The sequence below is a fragment of the Canis lupus genome, chromosome 1 (genome assembly GCF_011100685.1).
Source record: "Canis lupus familiaris isolate Mischka breed German Shepherd chromosome 1, alternate assembly UU_Cfam_GSD_1.0, whole genome shotgun sequence".
In the NCBI taxonomy this organism is placed as follows: domain Eukaryota; kingdom Metazoa; phylum Chordata; class Mammalia; order Carnivora; family Canidae; genus Canis; species Canis lupus.
In genome coordinates this window covers 66,212,112-66,233,847 of record NC_049222.1, presented here as the reverse complement: position 1 = coordinate 66,233,847, position 21,736 = coordinate 66,212,112, and the positions used below count along the sequence as shown (strand labels likewise).

At 36.7% G+C, this 21,736-nt stretch overlaps 1 long non-coding RNA gene across 2 annotated transcripts in view; it reads left to right on the top strand.

The window, feature by feature from the left end:
- LOC102153070 overlaps positions 1–5,171 on the top strand; it is a 182,183-nt gene extending 177,012 nt beyond the window's left edge. The window contains exon 18 of one of the 2 annotated variants that reach the window (XR_005353900.1): positions 4,323–5,171. This is a non-coding gene — a long non-coding RNA (uncharacterized LOC102153070). Of the gene's footprint in view, positions 1–4,292 lie in introns of both variants that reach the window. The other variant, XR_005353903.1, reaches the window with a different exon arrangement.
- The last annotated feature ends 16,565 nt before the right edge of the window (positions 5,172–21,736 follow it).

Here is a 21,736-nt window from a genome sequence, read left to right as displayed (position 1 = left end):
TACTGAAAATTCCAGCACTACCAACTTTAATCATGTGTGGATCCAAGAGTCTCAAATGCCACCATTAGAGCCAATCTATCTTTATATCTCTGCCCTGCTTTCCTCTTGATTGGCCTTACTTTTATGCTTTTATGGTGCCTGATGGAAGCTCAGACTTCTTCCTTTCTACTAGCAGGCTTAGAAAAAACTCCCCAAAACAAAATGTCTTTCTTAGTTACTCCAGAAAAATTCCTAGGATTACTTTGATTAGAGCAAAGAGTGACTAATCAATCACCATGGCCAGACCACAATACCAGTTGTCCAGATCTGGGTCATGAGTTCACCTCTGATTCTAGAGGTTGGGCTAGTTCCACCTAAACCACAAGGAATGAAAGTGGGTGGAGTTCATCCCCAAGGAAACTCAAGACACTAGTAGAAGAATAAGGAGGGTGAAACTAGGTATTCAGAAACAACACATGTCCACCCAGAGGCCAGGGTTGGTTTCCCTTCACACTAGCTGCAAGGCCTGAATGGTGACCGGACTGCAGAAGCCACCATAAACTATTTTCTATAGGCCCTCCTCCCCCCAAAATGTAACTCCTGCTTACTGTTGTCACAGTCTTACTTTGGACCACTATCTCAGGCTTTGAGAAGAGACCTGCATGATTATTGCAGCCAAGGAATGACCAGATTAAGAAAAGGTGTGGGTAAAACCAATCAACGTGGGTATCAGAATTTTTTTTTTTTTTGTCCTCAGAGGGAACTAGAGAGTTTTACTTGGAACAATCCCCAAACCTGCAGCAAAATCCTTAACGGCCATAAACTTTGTGGTGAGGTATTAATGGGAGCAGAGTGACAGATTAGTGATGGAAAGTGTAGCCCTCTGGAATCAGGCACCATACCACCAAGGAAGACCCACATTCCAGGTGGTAAACAGCAGTGAACAGAGCAGTGACCAAAGGCCATGCAGAAAACAAGGCTGAGAGGAGCACATGATATGGACAACAGCTGCCAAGCCTATGACTCAGGAGTTGACATGGGATAAACCCTCTTGTTCTTTTATTTTCCAAATAAACTAGAAGGTGACCCTTAGATGCAGGAGGTTGACATTTCAGTTACACAATCATAAAAACCCCCAAATTAGAAGCAACAGCAAAAGGTACAATGTGTTATTATTTTCAGATGGGAAAATGGGGTGGGATGACTATTTCACAGTGACTATTTTAAGCTGTGAAGACATAGCACAATATTGCAAAGTGATTTGGCATTTTAATAGGCTGCAATCAAATGTTGATTAAAAATTGGAAGCTTGGGCTTCCTTGCATGAAAATTTTCTTCATCTGCTCTTCAGATGTAACTTTCTTATCCTTGCCACCTTCATTCAATATTGTACTCTTCAGTTTTCTAGATGGCTCCAGGGAAAACTAGATTGAGGCATAGGGAGCAATTCAATAACTTGATGGAAAAGTATAAAAGATGGAGGCTTCTTGACACCAAACATTTAAAAAAAATTATGAGCATAATCATGAAATAGTCACTTGCAGAAGGTAAAGGACAATGTCCTTTATGTGCGTATGGGTGTGTGGTAGGGGAAGAGCTTGGGAAAACAATCAAACATGTCCTTGACCCTTTGGGAGTTTCTAAGACCCTGACATGAATTTAAATGTAAAGGGACATGTATGCAAATGTGTGCTAATGAGAATAAGTTGATGTACCAGAAAGAGACGAAATTAATGAAATTTTTATGTTGCTTTGCAATTATCATTTGAATTTTAGGACATTGTCCTCAGTAAGTTCTGTTCTTTGTTACAGCTTAAAGAGCTTATAGGTAATAGGATTATAGCCCTACTTTCAACCTGGGGCAAATGAAGAGCCAAAGTCTCCTTTTCACCCTCTGAGCCTCTTCCACTAGAGTATCTGTACTGATCGTAGGCTCTCTGCTGAACTTTGGACCTGGCTAATGTGAGCAAATAGGACCAAATCAAACTTCCAGAGAAATTGTCGACAATTTCCAGCCGTCATTAATGTTCAGTGCTCCCTTGGATTTTAGCCACGTTCTTACCTTTAATCACTGGACACCCTTAGGATAATGCACTACACCTGGGACTGGGGATAATTTACCACTTGCAGATGGGTTAGCACTGCAGTTCACTTAGACAGAGTTTTGCATTTATTCTGGTTCCCAGGGGCCTTTCTTTTATAGTGCAGTTATATCCACTAAAATTATAACTTCCAAAATTCTGTTCTATTTTATTGCTCTTGCAAAGTATTTATGACCTCTACTGCTTAAGTGGACATTTTTAGAGATTTACTGCTGAAAGCTTTCAGGAGAACTGCACAAAATTGGTGCTGCTGGTGGGGAACTATTAGATTCTGTAAGAACTTTTAATAAGACGCCAGTGGAAAGTGTATTTAGTTCTAGTTTCTGATACCTCAAGAGCAGACCGTGTTGAGATACGGGAAGTTTATTTTGTGGCGCATCACCATCCAGTAGATTTAATAAGTACTTCATATTGCACAAATTAAGGTGTTGATTTTTTTCTCTTATTTTAATATGATTTCAGGTAGCCAGAGATTGAGTTATTTCCTAATATGTTAGGAAACCAGTTAGTTAATTGTGTCCTTTTACATTTTTATGCTTATATTCAAGAGAGACCTCTTTTGGGAACTCTCTGTCCACTTTTCATATCAGTTTCCTTCTCTGCTAAGTTATTCAGTGTTCTTGTATAGCCTTGGCAGACAGAATTTCCAGGAAGTGTTACTGGGGAGAGTCCCAGGAAAACATGGGCAAAGAATTCTCTGGGTTGAATTGCCTTTTTCTCCCAGATTGAGGGATTTTGCACAATCTAGACTAGAACACACAAGAGAAAGGAGTATTTGTTTCAACCATACCTAAAAGTCTGTGCTGGGAGGATGATTGGCTGGAGAAAAGCTGAACCCTTGCCACACTTTTGTCACCAGAGAAGAAACAACTGATCATGTCTCATTAGACTCTCAGCTTACCCTTGGTCCCCTCATCCTTGTAACACTTCCATGGGCCCAAAAAGGCCCCTATTGCACCCTTGTCCTGAATATACACATATGTGACCAAATAAGAATACTAAAAGTCTTGCTTGCTCTTCAGGACTCCTGGGGACTATAGGCTATCAAAACTAACATACACACATGCACATGTACACATGCATGCACATGGACACGCACATACACACACAGTCGGCTAGCTGTCTATAACACTGCAGCATACGTATAATTTTCAACAAAGCAACTACAGAAATTCCATCTGACAATAATTTCTAAGTAATTCTTTATGTTTTACTGATACTATTGGCTGTGACATGATAAAATTTAATAACAGACCCAGTCCAGCTGAGTCACTTGCTGACACTACTAGCCACTCAACTGTCCTAGCTTGAAGACGGAAAATGGCCCTACCAGATGCTTAGGTCACTCAGGGCCATTTTTCTCAGAGTTACATGGATTCACTGCCTTCACCAGAACCAGAAACAGAAACTTCCAAGCATCACTCATTTAGTCATACTAGGGAGCCTGGGGGGAGGAGGAGAAGATGAAAGAGACATATTAAACCTATTTGGGCACATGATTTCTCAACCCCCACTTCTTCCTCTACATCTCTGCCTCCACCCATACTCCCTCCACTACAGCCACAGTGAATGACTGCTTCCCGAACACATTACGCTTCTGCATGCCTCATGCTCTGCAAAATGCAATTTATTTCAGGCTGGGGAGTACCTAGTTGTCCTTAGGGACTTACTCAAGTGTTAAATTCTCTGTGAAAATGTCCCTGGCTCCCCAGGCAGAACTCATCATTCCTCCTTCTGTGAGCCTCTAGTACTTAGATTCATTAACACAGGGCTCTATTGTAATGTTTCTGGGCCTTTATCAGTTTCTTCAACCAGCCTACAAACTCTTTGAGGTCAAGAATCATGTCCTTTTTTAATCTTGGTAACCACCTCTCTATTTTCCTGGTCCCAATATCTAATACGCTGAAGTCTATAGCCCAGAGAAGGTATTACAAACAGTATACTGAGTCGATTGATGACTGGAAAAATGACTGAGGAACTAAAGTAAGGGAAGGATAACACATACTTTCCAGCACCCAGCCATAAATCTGAATTTGCTTAATCTGAGAATCTGAGAATGCTTGGAGGGTGGTTGATCAGAAGTATCCAAAAGATGCCAGGGCTGGCAGGCCCTTTTCTTTCTCTTATTTTTCTTTTCCTCTTCTTAAGTTATGTTGCCTTGATTCTAAGCCTATTTTTCCTATATTTTCTATTCTTTTTTCCCCATCTCAGATCTCTGAGCTTTTCCTTCTGTCTTCTCAGCATGTTTAAATTTGCAGACCATCTGTGGAAGGAAATCGACAGACTCAAAGTTCAGGGATTCCAAGAATCTGCTGTCCTCAAATACTTGATCCTGCAACACGGAGCCCAGAGTATACACTCAATGGATCTCTTTGGAGAAGACAGGATGGATAGAAATCGAACAAGTGGTGCCTAAGGGAGAGGTAGTTGTGGATCATGGAAATGACCCAAAAGAGTCACTTTTATTTTCAAGTAATTTCTCACATCACTGTGCCTTAACCCAATTTTTTGTGTGTGTGTGAATTATGTGACAAAATAATAATAATAATAAAAAAACACAGAATGAGAAAAATGACAAATGAGAGATAAAGATATTTCAATTTCAAGTTAACTATTTTTGGCTGTTTATTATGGTAACTGCCCCTATTCCAGATGCTTTATATATATTATATGATTTAATTTTTACCACAATACAATGAGGAAATTTAGCCATTTCTCCATTTTGCACTGAGGGAACTAAAGTAGACTAAAGGGTTAAGTAAGTTACTTGAGTGCCTGCTAGTTGGTAGGTAGTGGAGAATGGTTTCAAATGTCTATCATCTTAAATCCATGCAATGTCCCCAAATATTAACAAAAAGCTAAACTGTGATTCAGTATTATAAAAGCAATGTTAACAGATTAATGTATTATTTATGCCTAGCTACCTAGCAGCATAACTACCCAACAACATGTCATTATATAAGAATTAAATACGTTACTGTGATTTTAATTTTAAGGAATAACAAAAATCTATGTATAAATGACCAGAGTACATAATTTAAAGCTCATGCTACATAGTTTCTCAACTTGGCCAGACTCTGTGTTTCCCATTTTATAAATGTTGAAATTAAGGAATAAAAATATCTGATGATTGGGCACCACTTGGTTTTTAAAAAGAAAGTTAAAATAAAACACCAGAACTTCTTATTCCAGGTTTCTCTGTCTTCATGGTCACAAAATCATGTTGCAGAACATTTGTTCGTATGTTGTTTGACTTCTATACAGGTTCTAACATCTTTAATGTGAGTATTGAAGAATTTGTAACTTCAAATAACTGAGCAGAACTACCAAATGATGCCTGGGGAACTCACTCAGTTGTAGATTTAAAGGAGGTGACTAAGATGTTCTTAAGAATAATAGCTAAATTAATTATTGTGTGCTTCATATCCACCAGGAACTATTCTAATTTGTTTTTATGTTTTAACTCCTTAAATTCTCTAAAAATTCTAAGAAGTACCTAAAAGTGTTATTTTATAGATGAGAAAACTAAGGCTAAGATAAGTAACTTGTTCAAAGTCACATAGCAAATAAATGAAGAGGTCGGAACCAGGATTGGAATATTGGCAGCATTAGGTCCAATCATTGTGTATACTGCTTCACTGTGCTAGATTATCAACTTTTTGTAGTTGGAAAAACCTAGCCAATGTGAAATGTAACTATTAGTCCAACGTATTTTGTTAGACAAATGACCAGAATTATATCTCAGAATCTGGGGCTCTCTATAGTCTAGAGTAAAGTCAGTCAGTGTTTTAGTATCACTTATTGACAAGCAACCAAAGTTTTACACAGTCTTTCTGGAGATTTGAGTTCGGGTAAGAAGAAGAGCTTTCAAGTCCAATTTTCTTTTTCCTTTTATAGTAAATCCCAGACCAAGAGACTACAGGTATTCTGAGCTATTTTTTTCATCAATGTTATTGCAACTAAGCTGTCCATGGAAAAGGATACATATTTAGGAAATGTCTTTAAGCCAAATTATCATTTCTATGAAGAATGTTCTCAAGTCATACATCTTTAATTTGGGTATGAAAGGGATGTAGGCGTTAGCATGATGGCAGTGGGAATGGACCAGCACTGCCTATCTGTCAAGTCTTCTCTGATGCCCTTTCCATGATAAAAGGCATCTCCCCCCTTCTCTCTTACTTCATTCCCTCTTTCAGCCTCAACTGGTTATTCATCATACTCTACTTCTGGTCTTTAATCTTGTTCTAGCTGAGTAGGGCAAGTCATCTTTGTTAGTCAAAATCCAAGAAAAATTTGTGGATCACGGCAGTTAGAGGACTGAAGTGGGCATTCTTGGAGTGATGGAAAAAGAAGTAGGCCACTTATAGTAAGAATGGGATGCAATCACTTACATTTTTTTCTAACAGCTCAAAACACTTTGAAATTTGTGGATGAAGAGAAAAAAATAATTTTTTTAAATTTTTTTTTCAAATTTTATTTATTTATGATAGTCACAGAGAGAGAGAGAGAAGGAGAGACATAGGCCGAGGGAGAAGCAGGCTCCATGCACCAGGAGCCCGATGTGGGATTCGATCCCGGGTCTCCAGGATTGCGCCCTGGGCCAAAGGCAGGCGCCAAACCGCTGCGCCACCCAGGGATCCCCCAAAAAAAATAATTTTAAGCCAAAACTAAGTTAGGTAAAATGTATGGAAAAAAAGAAAAATATGTACAGACAGATCATAGGGTTAGAAAGAGGAGAGGTACTACAAGATGATTATTAAATATAAAACTATGGGAAAGGAAGAGCAGATGGAAACGAGGTAAGAAGTAAAGCAAAGATTCAAGTAAAAAGGGCATATTTTTTAGTTGTAGCATCTAGGTTTAAAAGTTTATTTCTCAGGGTGTGGAAAGCGAGATGACTAGGGACTGAATGGTATAGAAATTACCCTCTGTCAGGAAGATCTCATTCTATTCCGTTGACCACGGAAGCAGGGTTGATGGACTTGCTGCATCTCTGGGACTTTGTCTCTTTTCTATCTGTATGAAAACTGGAAAAAGAAAGAATTTTGGTAGCAGCTTCTCGGAACTATATGCTTATTGAGGGTTTGTTTGTATTGGTTAAGTGAGACATTTCTAGGGTCTTATACAGAAACCTGGGTGAAATTGTCCAAGGCAACTGGGAATTTGTCCAAGAGCAGTTTATGAAGTTCTGGTATATAGCATGGGATCTATTCTATTCCACTTGGTTAGAGAAATCCAGAAGTTTACCAAAGAGCTTAGCATTTAAAGACCTGTCCTCGTATCATCTGACACCATCTTATTAGGGCTTTTACTGGTGTCTGATGAATTCTAAAATATATTTGATATACCAATGTACATCTATATAAGTTCATCCCTATATGCTTTACATAAAGTGAGTTGACCCAGAACATTTTGCTCAACCTTGATTAGTTTATGATATTATCTACCTTAGCACAAGATGCCATAACAAAAGATCACATACAGGGTGACTTAAACAACAGGAAATTTATTTTCTCACAGCCCTAGAGGCTAGAAGTTTGAGATCAGGGCACCAGAATGGTTAGGTTCTGATGTGATTTCTCTCCCTGCCTTGGAGACAGCCACCATCTCACTGTGTGTTCACATGGCCTTTCCTTGATGAGAGAGAGAGAGAGACAAAGAGACAGAAAGACAGACAGAGGGATGAATGGAAGTTCTCCTATGTCGCTCCTTATAAAGAGACCAAATCTCATCATGAAAGCCTCATGACTTCTTCAATCTAATACCTTCTTAAAGGTCCCATTTTCAGATACCATTACATTGAGAGCGAGGGGTTTAACATACAGAAATCTTGAGGGAACACAATTCAGTCCATAGCACTACCCTTTAGGAGTGACCTCTCTGCCCTATCATGTTCTTAGAACTTACTGAGGCAAGGTGCAGTTGTTACTTACTATTATATTATTTGGAAAGGCAGGACTAAGTAGAGATGTCAGGACAATGCTTTATTTTATTTTATTTTATTATTTTATTTTATTTTATTTATTTATTTATTTATTTTATTATTATTTTGTTAAAGATTTTATTTAATTTGTCAGAGAGAGAAACACAAGCAGGGGGAGTGGCAGGCAGAGGGAGAAAAGGGAGAAGCAGACTCCCTGCTCAGCAAGGAACCCAATGCAGGACTCAATCCCTGGGACCCTGGGACCATGACCTGAGCTGAAGGCAGATACTAGCTGATGGGGCCACCCAGCATCCCCAATGCTTTCTTTTAATCACAAAATACTTGTAGAAAAAAAAAATACTTGTAGAATAAAAAAGTACAGGAACACCTGGATGGTTCAGTGGTTAAGCTCTGCTTTCGGCTCAGGGCATGACCCCGGGGTCCTGGATCAAGTCCCACATCGGGCTCCCTGAGAAGAGCCTGCTTCTCCCTCTGCCTGTGTCTCTGCCTCTCTCTCTGTGTCTCTCATGAATAAATAAATAAATAATCTTAAAAAAAAGAATAAAAAAGTACAGGTTGTGACCTTGGAGAATGAGTTGTACTATGTCACCAAGGGTCTAGATAATATCAATATAACCACTTTGCAATTTTTGCCAAAGTCTTTTTTTTTTTTTTAACTTTTATTTATTTATGATAGTCACACACACACACAGAGAGAGAGGCAGAGACATAGGCAGAGGGAGAAGCAGGCTCCATGCACCGGGAGCCCGACGTGGGATTCGATCCCGAGTCTCCAGGATTGTGCCCTGGGCCAAAGGCAGGTGCTAAACCACTGTGCCACCCAGGGATCCCTGCCAAAGTCTTTTCCTTTTATTCTGTGTCTAGTAGCAATGATTTATAAGGGAAATTGTATTTTCTTTCATTTGGAGCTTCACAATGCAACAATATTGATAAATATTTGAGAATGTTTATATGATCATTGATGATAATATCCTAAGAGCCAATAAATTAATAGAGTTCCTATTATAATGAGCTTGATAATATGGACTAAATCTTCCTCGTATCTTTACTGACACTTTGCTCAAAGTTTCTAATTTTGCTATTGTACACTGGAATAGTCTTATCCACTAAATTGCCTTTTAAGACTTTTTCTTGTATTATAGGCTTGATAGCAAACACAGAAATTATGTGTGATAACATATATAGTGTAAAGAATTACACTCCGTATGTTTTAGGTATTTGAGACCTATCAATTAAATTAAATAATTGTTTGTTATTCATTGGGCGTTGCAACCACAATCCTAATTGGGTATATATAATTTTATTTTGTACATGTTTATTTTGTACATATACATGTTTGTTTGTAATTAATGATGTGTTTACAATTATTTGTTAAATTACTGTGCTTTCTCTTTCCTTCTCTTTTATTAAATGGATCACGTGTCTTTGCCACGTGATTTTCTTTTCACTAGAGATTTTGGCAATGTACACAACTAATTTGTTTTTAATATTAACTATTCCTAAAATCTTAACTTTGTTGAATTTATTTCTGTTTTTGCTTAGATATATTATATAACTTTACAATTTACCATGATTTATATATATATATATATAATCGTATCTATATATCCATTTAGTGGAATTTATATACTCCCTATGTAAAGGTAAGAAACATTATAGAAGGTAAGAACATTATAAATTGACTCCTTTCCCCATGCTCATCCTCCCAGCCCTCTACCAATGTTATGTTAAAATCACCAGAGATTTTAGTTCCAAAAATTTGATCTTGTTTAATTTTTTTTTACATTATGCTTCAACAAATATTTAAACTTAACTAGGATTATTGGTTTCTTTGCTCACCACATTTTCTGATGGCCTAATATTTCCCACTTCTTGGGCTCCTCTTTCCTGTGTTATACTTAGGAGTGATTTTTTTAGAGAACAACTGTGGGTGGTAAACTTCCTGAATCATTGGACACCTGGAAATGTCATCATTTTGTCTCCAATTTGAATATTAGTTTAATTAAGTATAGTACTTTAGGTTTAAAAGGAGTGTTTTATTTTTTTATTATTTTTTATTTTTTAAAAGGAGTGTTTTAATGATAACTTTAAAGAAACCTTCATTATCTTCTGGCTGTCAGTGTTACCTAGATGATTCTTGTCCATTTTTGTTAATAGCCTTTTTTTCTTTTTTTCCTCTAAAATCCTGTAGGATTTTTCTTCTTATCTTTAGAATTCTGGAACTTCAGCATTGTAGCCTAGGTATGTTTCCATTTTTATTCATCTTTCTTGGCACTTTATAATTTCTTTCAGTTGTGTCATTAGATCCAACATTTTCTTTATAATTTATTTCTTTGTCATTTCTCTCACTCAGCCTCTGTTCTTGTTGGAGGTTTCTTTTCTTTTTTTCCTATTTATTTATTTATTATTTATTTTTAAGTAGGCTACATGCCCAGTGCAGAGCCCAACATGGGGCCTGAACTCCCATGAGATCAAGACCTGAGCTGAGATTAAAAGTCAGACACTCAACCAACTGAGCCATCTAGGTGCCCCTTTCTGAAGGTCTTAATAAATGGATGTTGGAATTTGTTTTCCTTGTCTATTAAGTTTTCTCTCATTCTTTCCATTTCTTTGTTCTTTTGTGCTGTGTTCTGGGTGATTTCCTTGGTTCCATTTTCAGCTCATGGATTTACTATCCAGTTATGCCCATCTCTATTCAATCCATCTATAGAGTTTTTTTTTTTTAACACTTCAATATTTCTACAAAGTCTGTTTCCTTTTTTATGGATCCTTTTTTTACAGAATTCTCAAAGAGCTGAGGGTACTTTTAAAAGTTTGTTTTATTTATTGTATCTGTCTCCTTTTTGTTGTTCTCTTTTTACAGTTATTGTTTGCTTTCATGAAGCCTCTTGGTTTTGGTTTTCTTTTCTTTTCTTTCTTTCTTTCTTTCTTTCTTTCTTTTTTTTTTTTTAAAGATTTTACTTATTTATTTATTCATGAGAAACAGAGAGAGAGGTAGAGACACAGGCAGAGGGAGAAGCAGGCTCCCTGCAGGGAGCCCGAGGTGGGACTCGATCCCAGGTCTCCAGGATCAGGCCCTGGGGTTAAGGCGGCGCTAAACCATTGAGCCACCCGGGATGCCTGGTCTTGGTTTTCTTGAAATTATTGGTAATTCTTTTTTTTTTTTTCCTGAAAATTTTGTATTCAACTATCTCTGTCTGCTTGAATATGGCTCCTATTTATGTTTATTATAAGTTCTTGAGTGATTTGGGGTGAAAATACTTCCAATTATATAACTATTTACAGACTTCTTTCTTATTTTCAAGAATAACTATAGATTTATTATTTTAAGTAAAAATATGTTTAGATATAATGATATTATTTTGTGATATTTTAGACAAAATTGCAGCTGGATATATGTAATCCTTTCTCCATACTGATCCAATCCTCTTTTAAGTACTTTGAAATTGTTAAAGGCTATTTTATTCCCTTTCTTACTGTATTCATGGGTAGATATAGGAATAGATATAGTTAAACATTGATATTATTTTTCTTCTCATTTATGTAACTTAGGCATATAAAGAGGTGGAAATGTGTATTCATTCATCCTGCCATATTGATCTAGTACTCTCTTAGTATTTTGTTAATTGTTAAAATAATGATTACCCAATTTACTTATCTGGATCACAAGCTCTTAAAAGCATGTCGAATCTTTTTTGTTTTCTGTATATGCTTTGCACATGATATCTGTTTGATAAACTTCTGTTGAATTAAAAATAGTTAAATTGAATATAAAGTTAACTTTCTAAGCACCAAAATTTCTGTTTATTACATCTAGACTAAGTATGAATCTCCAGAGGGGCTGCGAGAATTGTAGCTTTTCTTAAATTATAAGATGATGAAAGCAATCAAATAATACTTCACTGAATCAAGTAACTAATTTCAGTGATTTTTTAAAATGTGTGAATGAACAATTTGATCAGTTGAAATAATACCATGTTTTAGTTCAAGGGGAATATTTTCATACATGAATCAGATAGTCCTAAGTTCTTTCATTTTCATCACAAGTGTTTCTCACTAAAAGAAAATATAAATCACTAAAGCTATGTCTCAGTTTTTAATTATTTGGACTCTTTCTATTGGATCCAGTCATTAGAAGTCTCTTTCATGGGTGAAACGAGAAAAAAATTAAAAATAAGGCTATTTTCTACTATATGTTATGTCTGAATTATGTCTATGTAACTCTGAGTGAATTTTAGGTAGTAACAGGAAAAGTGGAAGTGACTCTCAACATTTATGTGGAAATTTTCTTCCCAAATATAACAATCAACAAAAGAAATTCTCTTTCTAGTTAACCCAACTCTATGCTAGAACTGTACTAGCCAATGAGTCTTTGTGTATATCCTCACTGTATAGATGAAGCTATTAAAACTTGGAAAGATTTCCTTCACACTTATTAAGATGACTAGTACTAAAAACAACCAAACCAAAAAGATAATAGCAAAGTTTGACAATGATGTAGAGAAATCAGAACTCTTGTGCATTGCCGGTGTGAATGAAAATGGTGCAGCCCCTATGTAAAACAATATAATGGTTCCTTAAAAAATTAAAAATAGAATTATCCTATGATCCAGCAACTCTACTTTTGGATACATAACCAAAAGAATCAAAAGCAGAGACTCCAACAATTATTTGTGTACTTATGTTTGCTATTCATAATAGCAAAGGTGGATGCAACCCAAGTATCTACCAACAGAGGATTGGATAAACAAAATGTGGTGTATACATACAATGGAATATGATTCAGCCTTAAAAAGAAAAGAGATTCTGACACATGCTACAACATGGATGAACATTGAGGACGGTATACTAAGTGAAATAAACGCATCACAAAAATATAAATACTGTATGATTTCATATACATGAGTTTCTTAAGAGTTGTCAAATTCAGAGAGACAAGAAATAAACCCATGTTCACCAGGGCCTGAGAGTAGGAGGGAATGGGTTGTTGTTTAACAATGGGTGGTTGTTTAATAGAGTTTCAGTTGGGAAAGACAAAAAAGTCCTGGAGGTGGATGGTGGAGATAGTTGTAAAACAATGTGAATATACTTAATACCACAAAACTGTACACTTAAAAATGGTCAAAATGGTAAATGTGTTGTACATATTTTACCACACACATACTCAGAAAGGCTAAATAACATTCCTAAATTTCTGCTATTGTTAAATGGTAAGGTGAGAATTCCAACCCAGGTATATATCTTCATTCATTCAATCAGCAAACTACTGTGTTCCTACTATATGCCAGACACTATACTAGTGTTCAGAGGGTGAAAGAGAGATCTCTGCCCACTTGGAACTTATAGTCAAATTAGAGGGGAGAGACAATAAGTCAAAATGATTAAAGTATACATTTTGTAGTATGTGAGAAGGTGATGAGAGCTACTGGTAAAAGGAAAATTGGAACAAGGTGGGAGGAATTAAATAACTAACTTTTAACTCAGGCTCCATCCACAGACCTATGTTGTCTGTCAAGATATAATATTTCAGAAGAAAATATAGAAGTTTTCTTTATTTTGGATGTGTTTTTGTTTTGTCTGTTTTCCCTTTTCCTGTAAGTACTTTATTAAGAAAGTAAAAACAAGGCATGTTTTATTTCTCTTCAGAATCAGAATAGAGCTCTTTAGAACAATGCATTGAAATAATATTTCTCTTGTAAGAAAACCTCAGTGTGTAGGTTATTGTCCTTCTTAAAAACCTACGAAATAAAAGACATGTGGAGCTTGGAGAAGACTCATGCACCGTAAATGGGAAAAATGTTCTTACAAGAAAGCTCAAACTTCCAAATATGGATAGTAATACATCTGTATGAAAATCCTACATCTGAATTTTGCCAGTGGTGGATTTTGCTAATTGTGTGGCCTTGAGCAAGCCAGACTTTCTTATAAGCAAAACAAATACGAAAATATCAGCTCCGTTCATTTTATAGGGCTACTGTGATAGTCAAATAGCATAATATTAGAGAACTGGTTTGTTATTTGTCAAAGATGACTTGGGCAGTGGTAATAATATTATAATATATGCTTTACTTTTCACTGATTATGAAGAGCTGATTTTGGAAGACACACAGTTGCTCTAAATGCAAACCAAGGTCTTAAACACTCACATCACGAAGCAAAGAAAGAAGGATCAAGTTCTTCCTAACCAAGTGTCAATGGAAGTGCCATAGCTCTAACTTCATATGATCTCTTTGGTGCAGAGTGAGGAGTTGCTAACTGAGGCCCTGAAATCACTAAAGTCCTTACAACCAGTCATTTTATACAGATTATATGATATTTTCTTGATTTTAGCTTTTTTTTTTCTTCTAGGGAAGTAATTCTTTCCCTTTGATATTTATAAGGGTGTGAGCTCAGTAAGTGGTGAAAATCTAGAGACCAAAACAAAACAAAACAAAACATAGTAATGCATAATTTACAGTCCTGTGTGTGCATCCACTGCCAGTATAACAGAGCTCTAATTTATTTACTTACCAAATGAAAATGCTTAAAGTGAGTAGGAATTAGATCATTCATTGGTGTGTAGGTATACATATGCACTGAGGCACTCGTCACACACTAGAACCAAGCATAGCTACCCTAGGAGGAAGTGACTGCTGGTATGCAAGACTGAAAACTCAATTCATGATACAGCTTTAAAAAAAGATTAATGCAATATGTACATATATATTGCATTAATATTTTATATTATGTTGTAATGACCTGGTGTTGGATCATATTATATCTATCAGATACAGTAGTATCTATTGTATCATATTGTAATGTAAATATTGTTGTTGGATAACCCCTGGAAGAGAGATTCTAAAAGAAGTCTTAGTTCCCCTGTGTCCCTAGTGTTTACTGCAACACTTGGAACACAGATGGTAGAGAATTACAGCCCTTATCTCCTGCAGAACTCGGTGTTGAAAGTGGTTCAGTCGTTTGTGGTATGATCCAGGTTATGCCTGGTGGCAAAGGATATTTGCTCAGGAGAGGATTTGGAAAAGGCTTAGAGAATGCCTGGCTTCAGCCAAGAAGACAAGGGTTCAGGGCATGGCTTAGCTCTCCTCTGTGTACTAGAGCACTACCTCATTTCCATATGGGTTTTTGATCTGGAAAACTCTTAGCTGTGTGTACTTCACATCAGAAACCAATATCAGTGGAAGAAAAGCACTCAAACTTAAAGGCCTATATATTGAGATATCACAAATATGATAGGGAAAAGAGAGTAAGAATGAACTGAAATAGAATGAAGCAGGAAAAAAAAAACTGAGGATGAAAAAATAACCCACTGCAAGCAAGGACAGAGACCTGGACATGTGCACTAGCCATACTGTGGGTGAAAGTCCTCTATGGAGAGTTTCCACATGATCCTTGGAACCCTACTCTTTATTTGCCCCAGGGCATTCTTTCCACCTCTACTTCAGATCTCTTGTCCTCATTTGTTTCCCCTTCTTTTCCAGATTATCTGTCTCTGATTAGCCCTTTACAAGGCTGACTTGGATGGAAAGTCTGTCTGGATCAAATAAGGTTCACCTCAAGACATGGTCTTCTGTGTTTTTCTCCTTACCTCCAAACCCTGTAGTTACTGGCAAGTGATTTTCAACTGTTCTAAGTTCCAAGGACATAAGAGCCCCAGGAGAGTACTCTGAATCTCCTAATTCTAGTTATGCTGGGAAATCAATATCTTAAGAATGTGTTTTAAATTACATATGTATGTTTAGCTATTTATCCACAATGTAGTTCATGGGAAAAACTAACTTTGATAAACTCTGTTTCGGGCATGATGAGTCTGGTCTAAGTATATGAGACTTCCCTATGGCAGATCAGTTTATAGGTCCAGAGTTCAAATGAAAGTCTGGGCAGAAGACATCAATTTAGGAACTACCAAATCTCCCAGTTCTATTTCCTGCTAAACTTTTCACATACTTTCAGTTATCATTACAATATGCAGATACAATCTAGCCATTTCCTATATACAAGAATCTTCAATGAATCCCTAGAAAATGAAAAATAGAGTTTTAATACTTCTGCATGGGTATCAAACACCAAAGTTTGGCTTTTTCTAGACTTTTCCATCTAATTTCTCCACCACTGGCTTTCCACAAACATGCTTGGCAATACCCGACTTTCAGACTTTTCCTTAAGTTGTTTTCTCTCTTAAGATTGCATTTTCCCCTTACATCCAACTGTTAAAGTCCATTCTCTTCATCGGGAACCTTTAAAATTTTTGTTATTCTAATAAGAAAGAAATTTCTTCTGCACTATATTTAAATGATGAAATTTTTATTTATTGTGAAGCTGTTTGACAAAAAAAATTGTCCCTCTATTTTATCAAAATATTTATCAACTTATGTCTAAACATTTTTATTCAATCTCTCAAGAAATCAGAATAGCATATTTAAGATAGATTCTGTGCCATTTGATGGATTTCACATTTTCAGAAGGAAAAGTTCTGGCTTTTCTTTTTTTTTTTTTTTTTTTTTTTTAGTTCTGGCTTTTCTAAGAAGTCTTTTATTGCAGTAAGGTAATGAACCTGCATGAAGAAGAGGCTCTGAATGAGAAATTGGAGATGAGCATGGAAAGTATACAGTTCTAATTTTTATGGTAGAGTGTACCCACCAGAACTAAGCTGAGGGAAAGTAAGTTACAACTCATGCTCATAAAATTATAAGGGACAATTAAATAGATCATTAACTAAGTAGTTTAAAAGATGACTCCTGGGACCATGGCTGTCCTTGGGGGCAGAGGAGTGGAAGTGGCTATAGATGCCTCAGAGCTATAAAGGAAAAAAAAAGTATTTTTGTAAAAAGCAACGAAACAAACGTAGCCTATTCAATAGCATGGGGTTTGATAGAATATGCTATGTTTAGAGAATAACTAGCGTTTGGGCTCAGTGGAAATGGCACGGGCATAAGACAAGCTAGGCAGAGATTAGAGTTTGAGTGAATTTGTAGACCATATGAAGGTGTTTCGATAATTTTGATCACAAGGTTTTGCCTGTTGTTTCATTGTATCATATGTCTACTTCCACTTCATTAAAATGTTTCATAGATATTATTTTAATGATTATGTATTCTATAAAATTAATATGTCATGATTTGTCTAAGGATAACTTGGATGTTGGGTATTTAGGTATTGTTTTGTTTTATTTTTCACTATCACAAGCATCACATCAGTAAACATCATTGTAAATCTTTGCTTGTGATAATCCATCTCTGATTATTTCCTAATAAAGGTCCTTCTGAGGTAAGGCTAGAAACATTCTAGGTTCAAAGAAGCCAGACATAAGCATGGCCCTCTTCCAGGTGTTCATCTTTTCTTAGATTAGAAAAATGTTGGGTTGCTACAACAGCCTATTAATTAAACTCCTGGTTCTAGTCTTGCACCCCTCCAAAACATTCCCTACACTAAGCCAAGGTAAACTTTCCAAAATATAAATCTGGTCCCGTCCTCCCTAATATCCCTCATGCAATGGTTCCTTAACATGTCATATATAAACTATTCAAATTCAAGAGCAGTTTCAGACTTTTGATACCTATTACCAAATCACTTGCAAGAAGGTTGCGGTAACTCATACTCCAACAAGCAATGTACAGAGTATGGATCTTATCCTGCCCTCACTAACATATGGTATTCTCATCTGTCACACATGCTGTAATGATCTAGTATTGTCTGTCTCTCCCATTAATTTACTAATTAGTTACAATCAGGAGTGCTGTCCTATTCATCTTTGGATCACAACGCCCAGTGCAGTGTTAGTGAACAATGAATGAATTAAACTTACCTAACACAAGTACTTCATCTGTATGTAGAAATTAAGATCCTTTTATCCTTTGCTCTGCTGAGATTTAGGGAGAGACAGGGTCAAGGCCAGAAGTTGAAGGTTCAAACAAGGGTTGAAGTATCGGACATGTAGTCAAAGGTCAAAGTAAGTAACGCCCAAGCCATTAGTTCAGGACATCTGACAAAAGTCAATCTCTTATGGATTATTCCATTCTTGTTTTATATTCTCTAACATACATACTGTGTATTAACTAATATGTACTTATTTGACTGAAAAACTCAGAGTGAGGAGATCAGGAGATATAACCCCACTTCCGCTAAGCTCACATGAGGAAAGTCTTCCTGTTGGAATTAAGTGATACCAGTTTCGTATGCAAGGCAGGCAGTGTGCAAGGGAGGGTCATTCACTCCCATGAGAAGCCTCATGGATATGAATCCTCCCTAGAGCAGAGGGACTTTCAAACTTTAACATATAGATAAATCACCGGGGAACCCTGTTAAAATACTAGATTCTGATTCAGAAAACCTGGCTGGGGTCCTGATATTCTGTATTTCGAACAAGCTTCCAGGCGATGCTGTTGTTGCTCATGCCTTCAGTAGGAGACTTCCAGTGTATTTTCTGCTTTTTCATCTGTTTAATGAGAATTTTACTACTCACCTCATAATATTGTTGTGAGACTTAGATATCATAATCTAGGCAATGCAGCTGTTTATATAAATGCTTCAAAAAATGCTTCAGTGATGCTCTTTATAGAATTATGATTTCATCCTTTCCAGTGGGTCTCAAACTTGGCTAGACATTAAAATCACCTGGGGAGTTTTTAAACATACTGATGCCAGGGCCTCTTTCAGAGCAGTTAAACCCAAATCCCTTAGGGTAGAAACCAGATATGATTATTTTTATAAAGATTCTCAGGTGACTTTATTGGACAGTTAAGGATAAGCTCATGACACATATCTTTATAAACTTTCCGACTATCTCTAAAGTTATAAGAAAAAAATTAATTATTTGTATAGCTAGGTTTCAGGCTGGTATAATTCTCCAATATAAGGTAACTCTGTGCTGATGAATTGAGGGAATATTGGAATTCTGAGTATGGGGCTCCAGACCCTCCTTTTGTATACCAGGTACTTTGAAGAGGTGTAGGGAAGCCTCTCATGGGAATCCACTCTTTGGCCATCTGTAGGGATCTCCAACTCAGCAGAGCATGAGAAATCAGACTCACCTCTGTGGCTTTGCACATATACGGATTCCCAGACACCAACAGTGTGTAGACAAAGCTCTGACATCTGTCTGTTGTCTTAATTTTAACTCCTTTAAAATGTTTCTTAGGGATTCTGATGCCCCACTAAGTTTTAAATCACAGCGTAAATACATGCTAGAGAAAGAGAAAGTGAAATTGATCTAATATGTCCTGTGATAATACCTCTACTAGTGAACAAAGGTCTAGCTGTATCCTTAATATCACAAATAATAGCCATTTCACTGGAAAAAAAAAAAAAAGCTTTTTGGTTTCAAGTTCTCCCCAAACACAATATTAACAGATCTATCACTTTTTACTTAATTTGGAGAGTTGGCAGTGCTATGACCACAGTTTAGGCTCTGAGAGACACTTAAACCTTCCTTGATTGTGACTTTAGCTTTATTGTGCCTTAAGCTTTCCAGCTTTTATATATATTGATAGGCCTCATAGAAGAAAGCTCAAAAAGTGTTCTGCTATGTTTTAACTATAAAGTACCCTTTAAAGAACTTTCTCTTTTATGAGAAAATCCAATTGAAGTGTCTCCTGATGATCAAACACAATTATTTACAGAGGAGTATATTGCTTCAGAAAGTATAAACCACCAAAGACAGGGTCCTTGACCTGAGAAGCTTAAGCTTTAAGATAGGGGTAAACACATGTGAGATAACAGTAAAACAGAGTCGGTCTCAAGGTTGCAGAGGGATCAACCTGGGGACTGTGGGAAAGCTAAGTGACATTATTCACTTTCGGTGCCTCATGAAGTACACTGACTTCTAGAAAATCTTTAGTAACTTTGGGACACAAGAATAATGGAGAATTTGAGGCTTTAGTTCCAGGCTTCCACAGGAAAAGTTGAAAACAAAACGATCACTTCAAAGTGTCATTTGTTTTAGCTTCAGTGAGCATTCCATGTATGAGATTTATCACTATCTAGGCCAGGTTGAATGCTAATTTGGTTTTGAAGATCTTATGGGTGGATTGTTTTGTGATGCCAAGACTTTTTTCATAGGTCCATTTAATGTTCAATGTTTTCTTTGTTAGATTAAGAGATTTGTATATTATTGAATTTTTTTCACTAATGTGGCCCAGCATAATACATAAAATAAATATGATAGAAGTTAATCAAATGCTTATCAGTCTCAATTTCATATGCAATTAGTCTTTCTGAGTATTTTGGCTTTGGCTCCATAGCATTAGTATAGGAAGGAAAATATAGCCAAATCCCTAAGTGATATTTGGTCATTAATAATTTAATGTGTGTTTATTTTTCCTTCCAGATTTTTATTTCAGAAAATAAATCCTGGATTATGTTCTCAAAGGAATTAGAACTATTCGTGTGTATCTATTCCTTCAAACTCTCTAGGCCTCTCTTCCCCCTCCTTGTGGTTCTTATAAAGGTTTAACAACTGGCAGCCCAGGAATCTGATGACCTCTTTCTTTCCTTTGACTAGATAAGGTAGCACAGCTGCTAGTAAGTTTTCCCACAGACTCTGCCAATGGCACTGCTGGGGAGGGGTGTCCCTCAGTGGATGGAGGGGTAATTCGATCTTCACACGGATCAGACCTGAGCCTTGTTAGAGTTGAGACTGTGTGCTATATTAAATTACATTCAGTGTTTTCTGTTCTACTCCTTGAACTACTGTTCACAGAGACCACCCAACCTACAGCACTTTCTAGAGCCCATGGGGACCCAAGTTATAACTGTCCACATGGCCATTCAGCCAGCAGGCTGTCTGGAGCTGGCTTCTTCAGAACCCACTGATGATGTTTCTGGCAGAACAATTCCACATTTCCAGGGAAATCTCATCACATAAGGAAAGTTAATAATCTTTGGTGAGAAATGACTAGTGCTATGAACCTGTGGAGCAGGATATTGAGAAGCAGTCAGGCAAAGTTTAGAGATTAGGTTTGGGTTTGGTGCATTGCCTTTCCTTAGCCGGCCCTGACTGTGAGCCACTCTGTGTCTGTGTTTGTAGCTTCTTCTGCCCCGACTCTAATCCTCTAGTTCACTGGTTTTCAAACCCTAGTGTGTACCAGCTTCAGATTCCAGGGCCCCCATAGAGATGTTAGAATCCAGAGAGGGATTCTGATTCAGAAGTCCGGTGCTACATGCTCAACAAACAGCAGGTGCTTATGACTCACATGATCTAATGATTACACTTTACAAAGGCATTAGTAACAAAATGCGATCCATCAATCCTCTTCCCACGTATCAAGAGGAATATATACTTCATAGATTATTTATATCTTACCGTGAATTAACATGTGATCCTACCCTCAAAAAATATTTTATTGGGAAATAGAATAAGGCCTATTCCAAGATATGTATACAAAAATCGTAATACAGTTGACCCTGGAACAATGTGGAAGTTAGGAAAGCTGCCCCTCCAACAGTTGAAATTCCATGCATGACTTTTGACTCCCCCCAAACTTAATTACTAATAGTATTACTAGTGATGGAAAGACTTACTAATGGCATTAACGGTCAACACATGTTTTGCATATGTATTATGTACTGTATTCTTACAATAAGGTAGAGAAAAGAAAATGTTATTAATAAAATCACAAGTAAGAGAAAATACATTTACAGTACTATACTGTCTTCATAAAAAAAATGTGGACCTGTGCTTGTTCACACCCATGCTGTTCAAGGGTCAACTTTATAA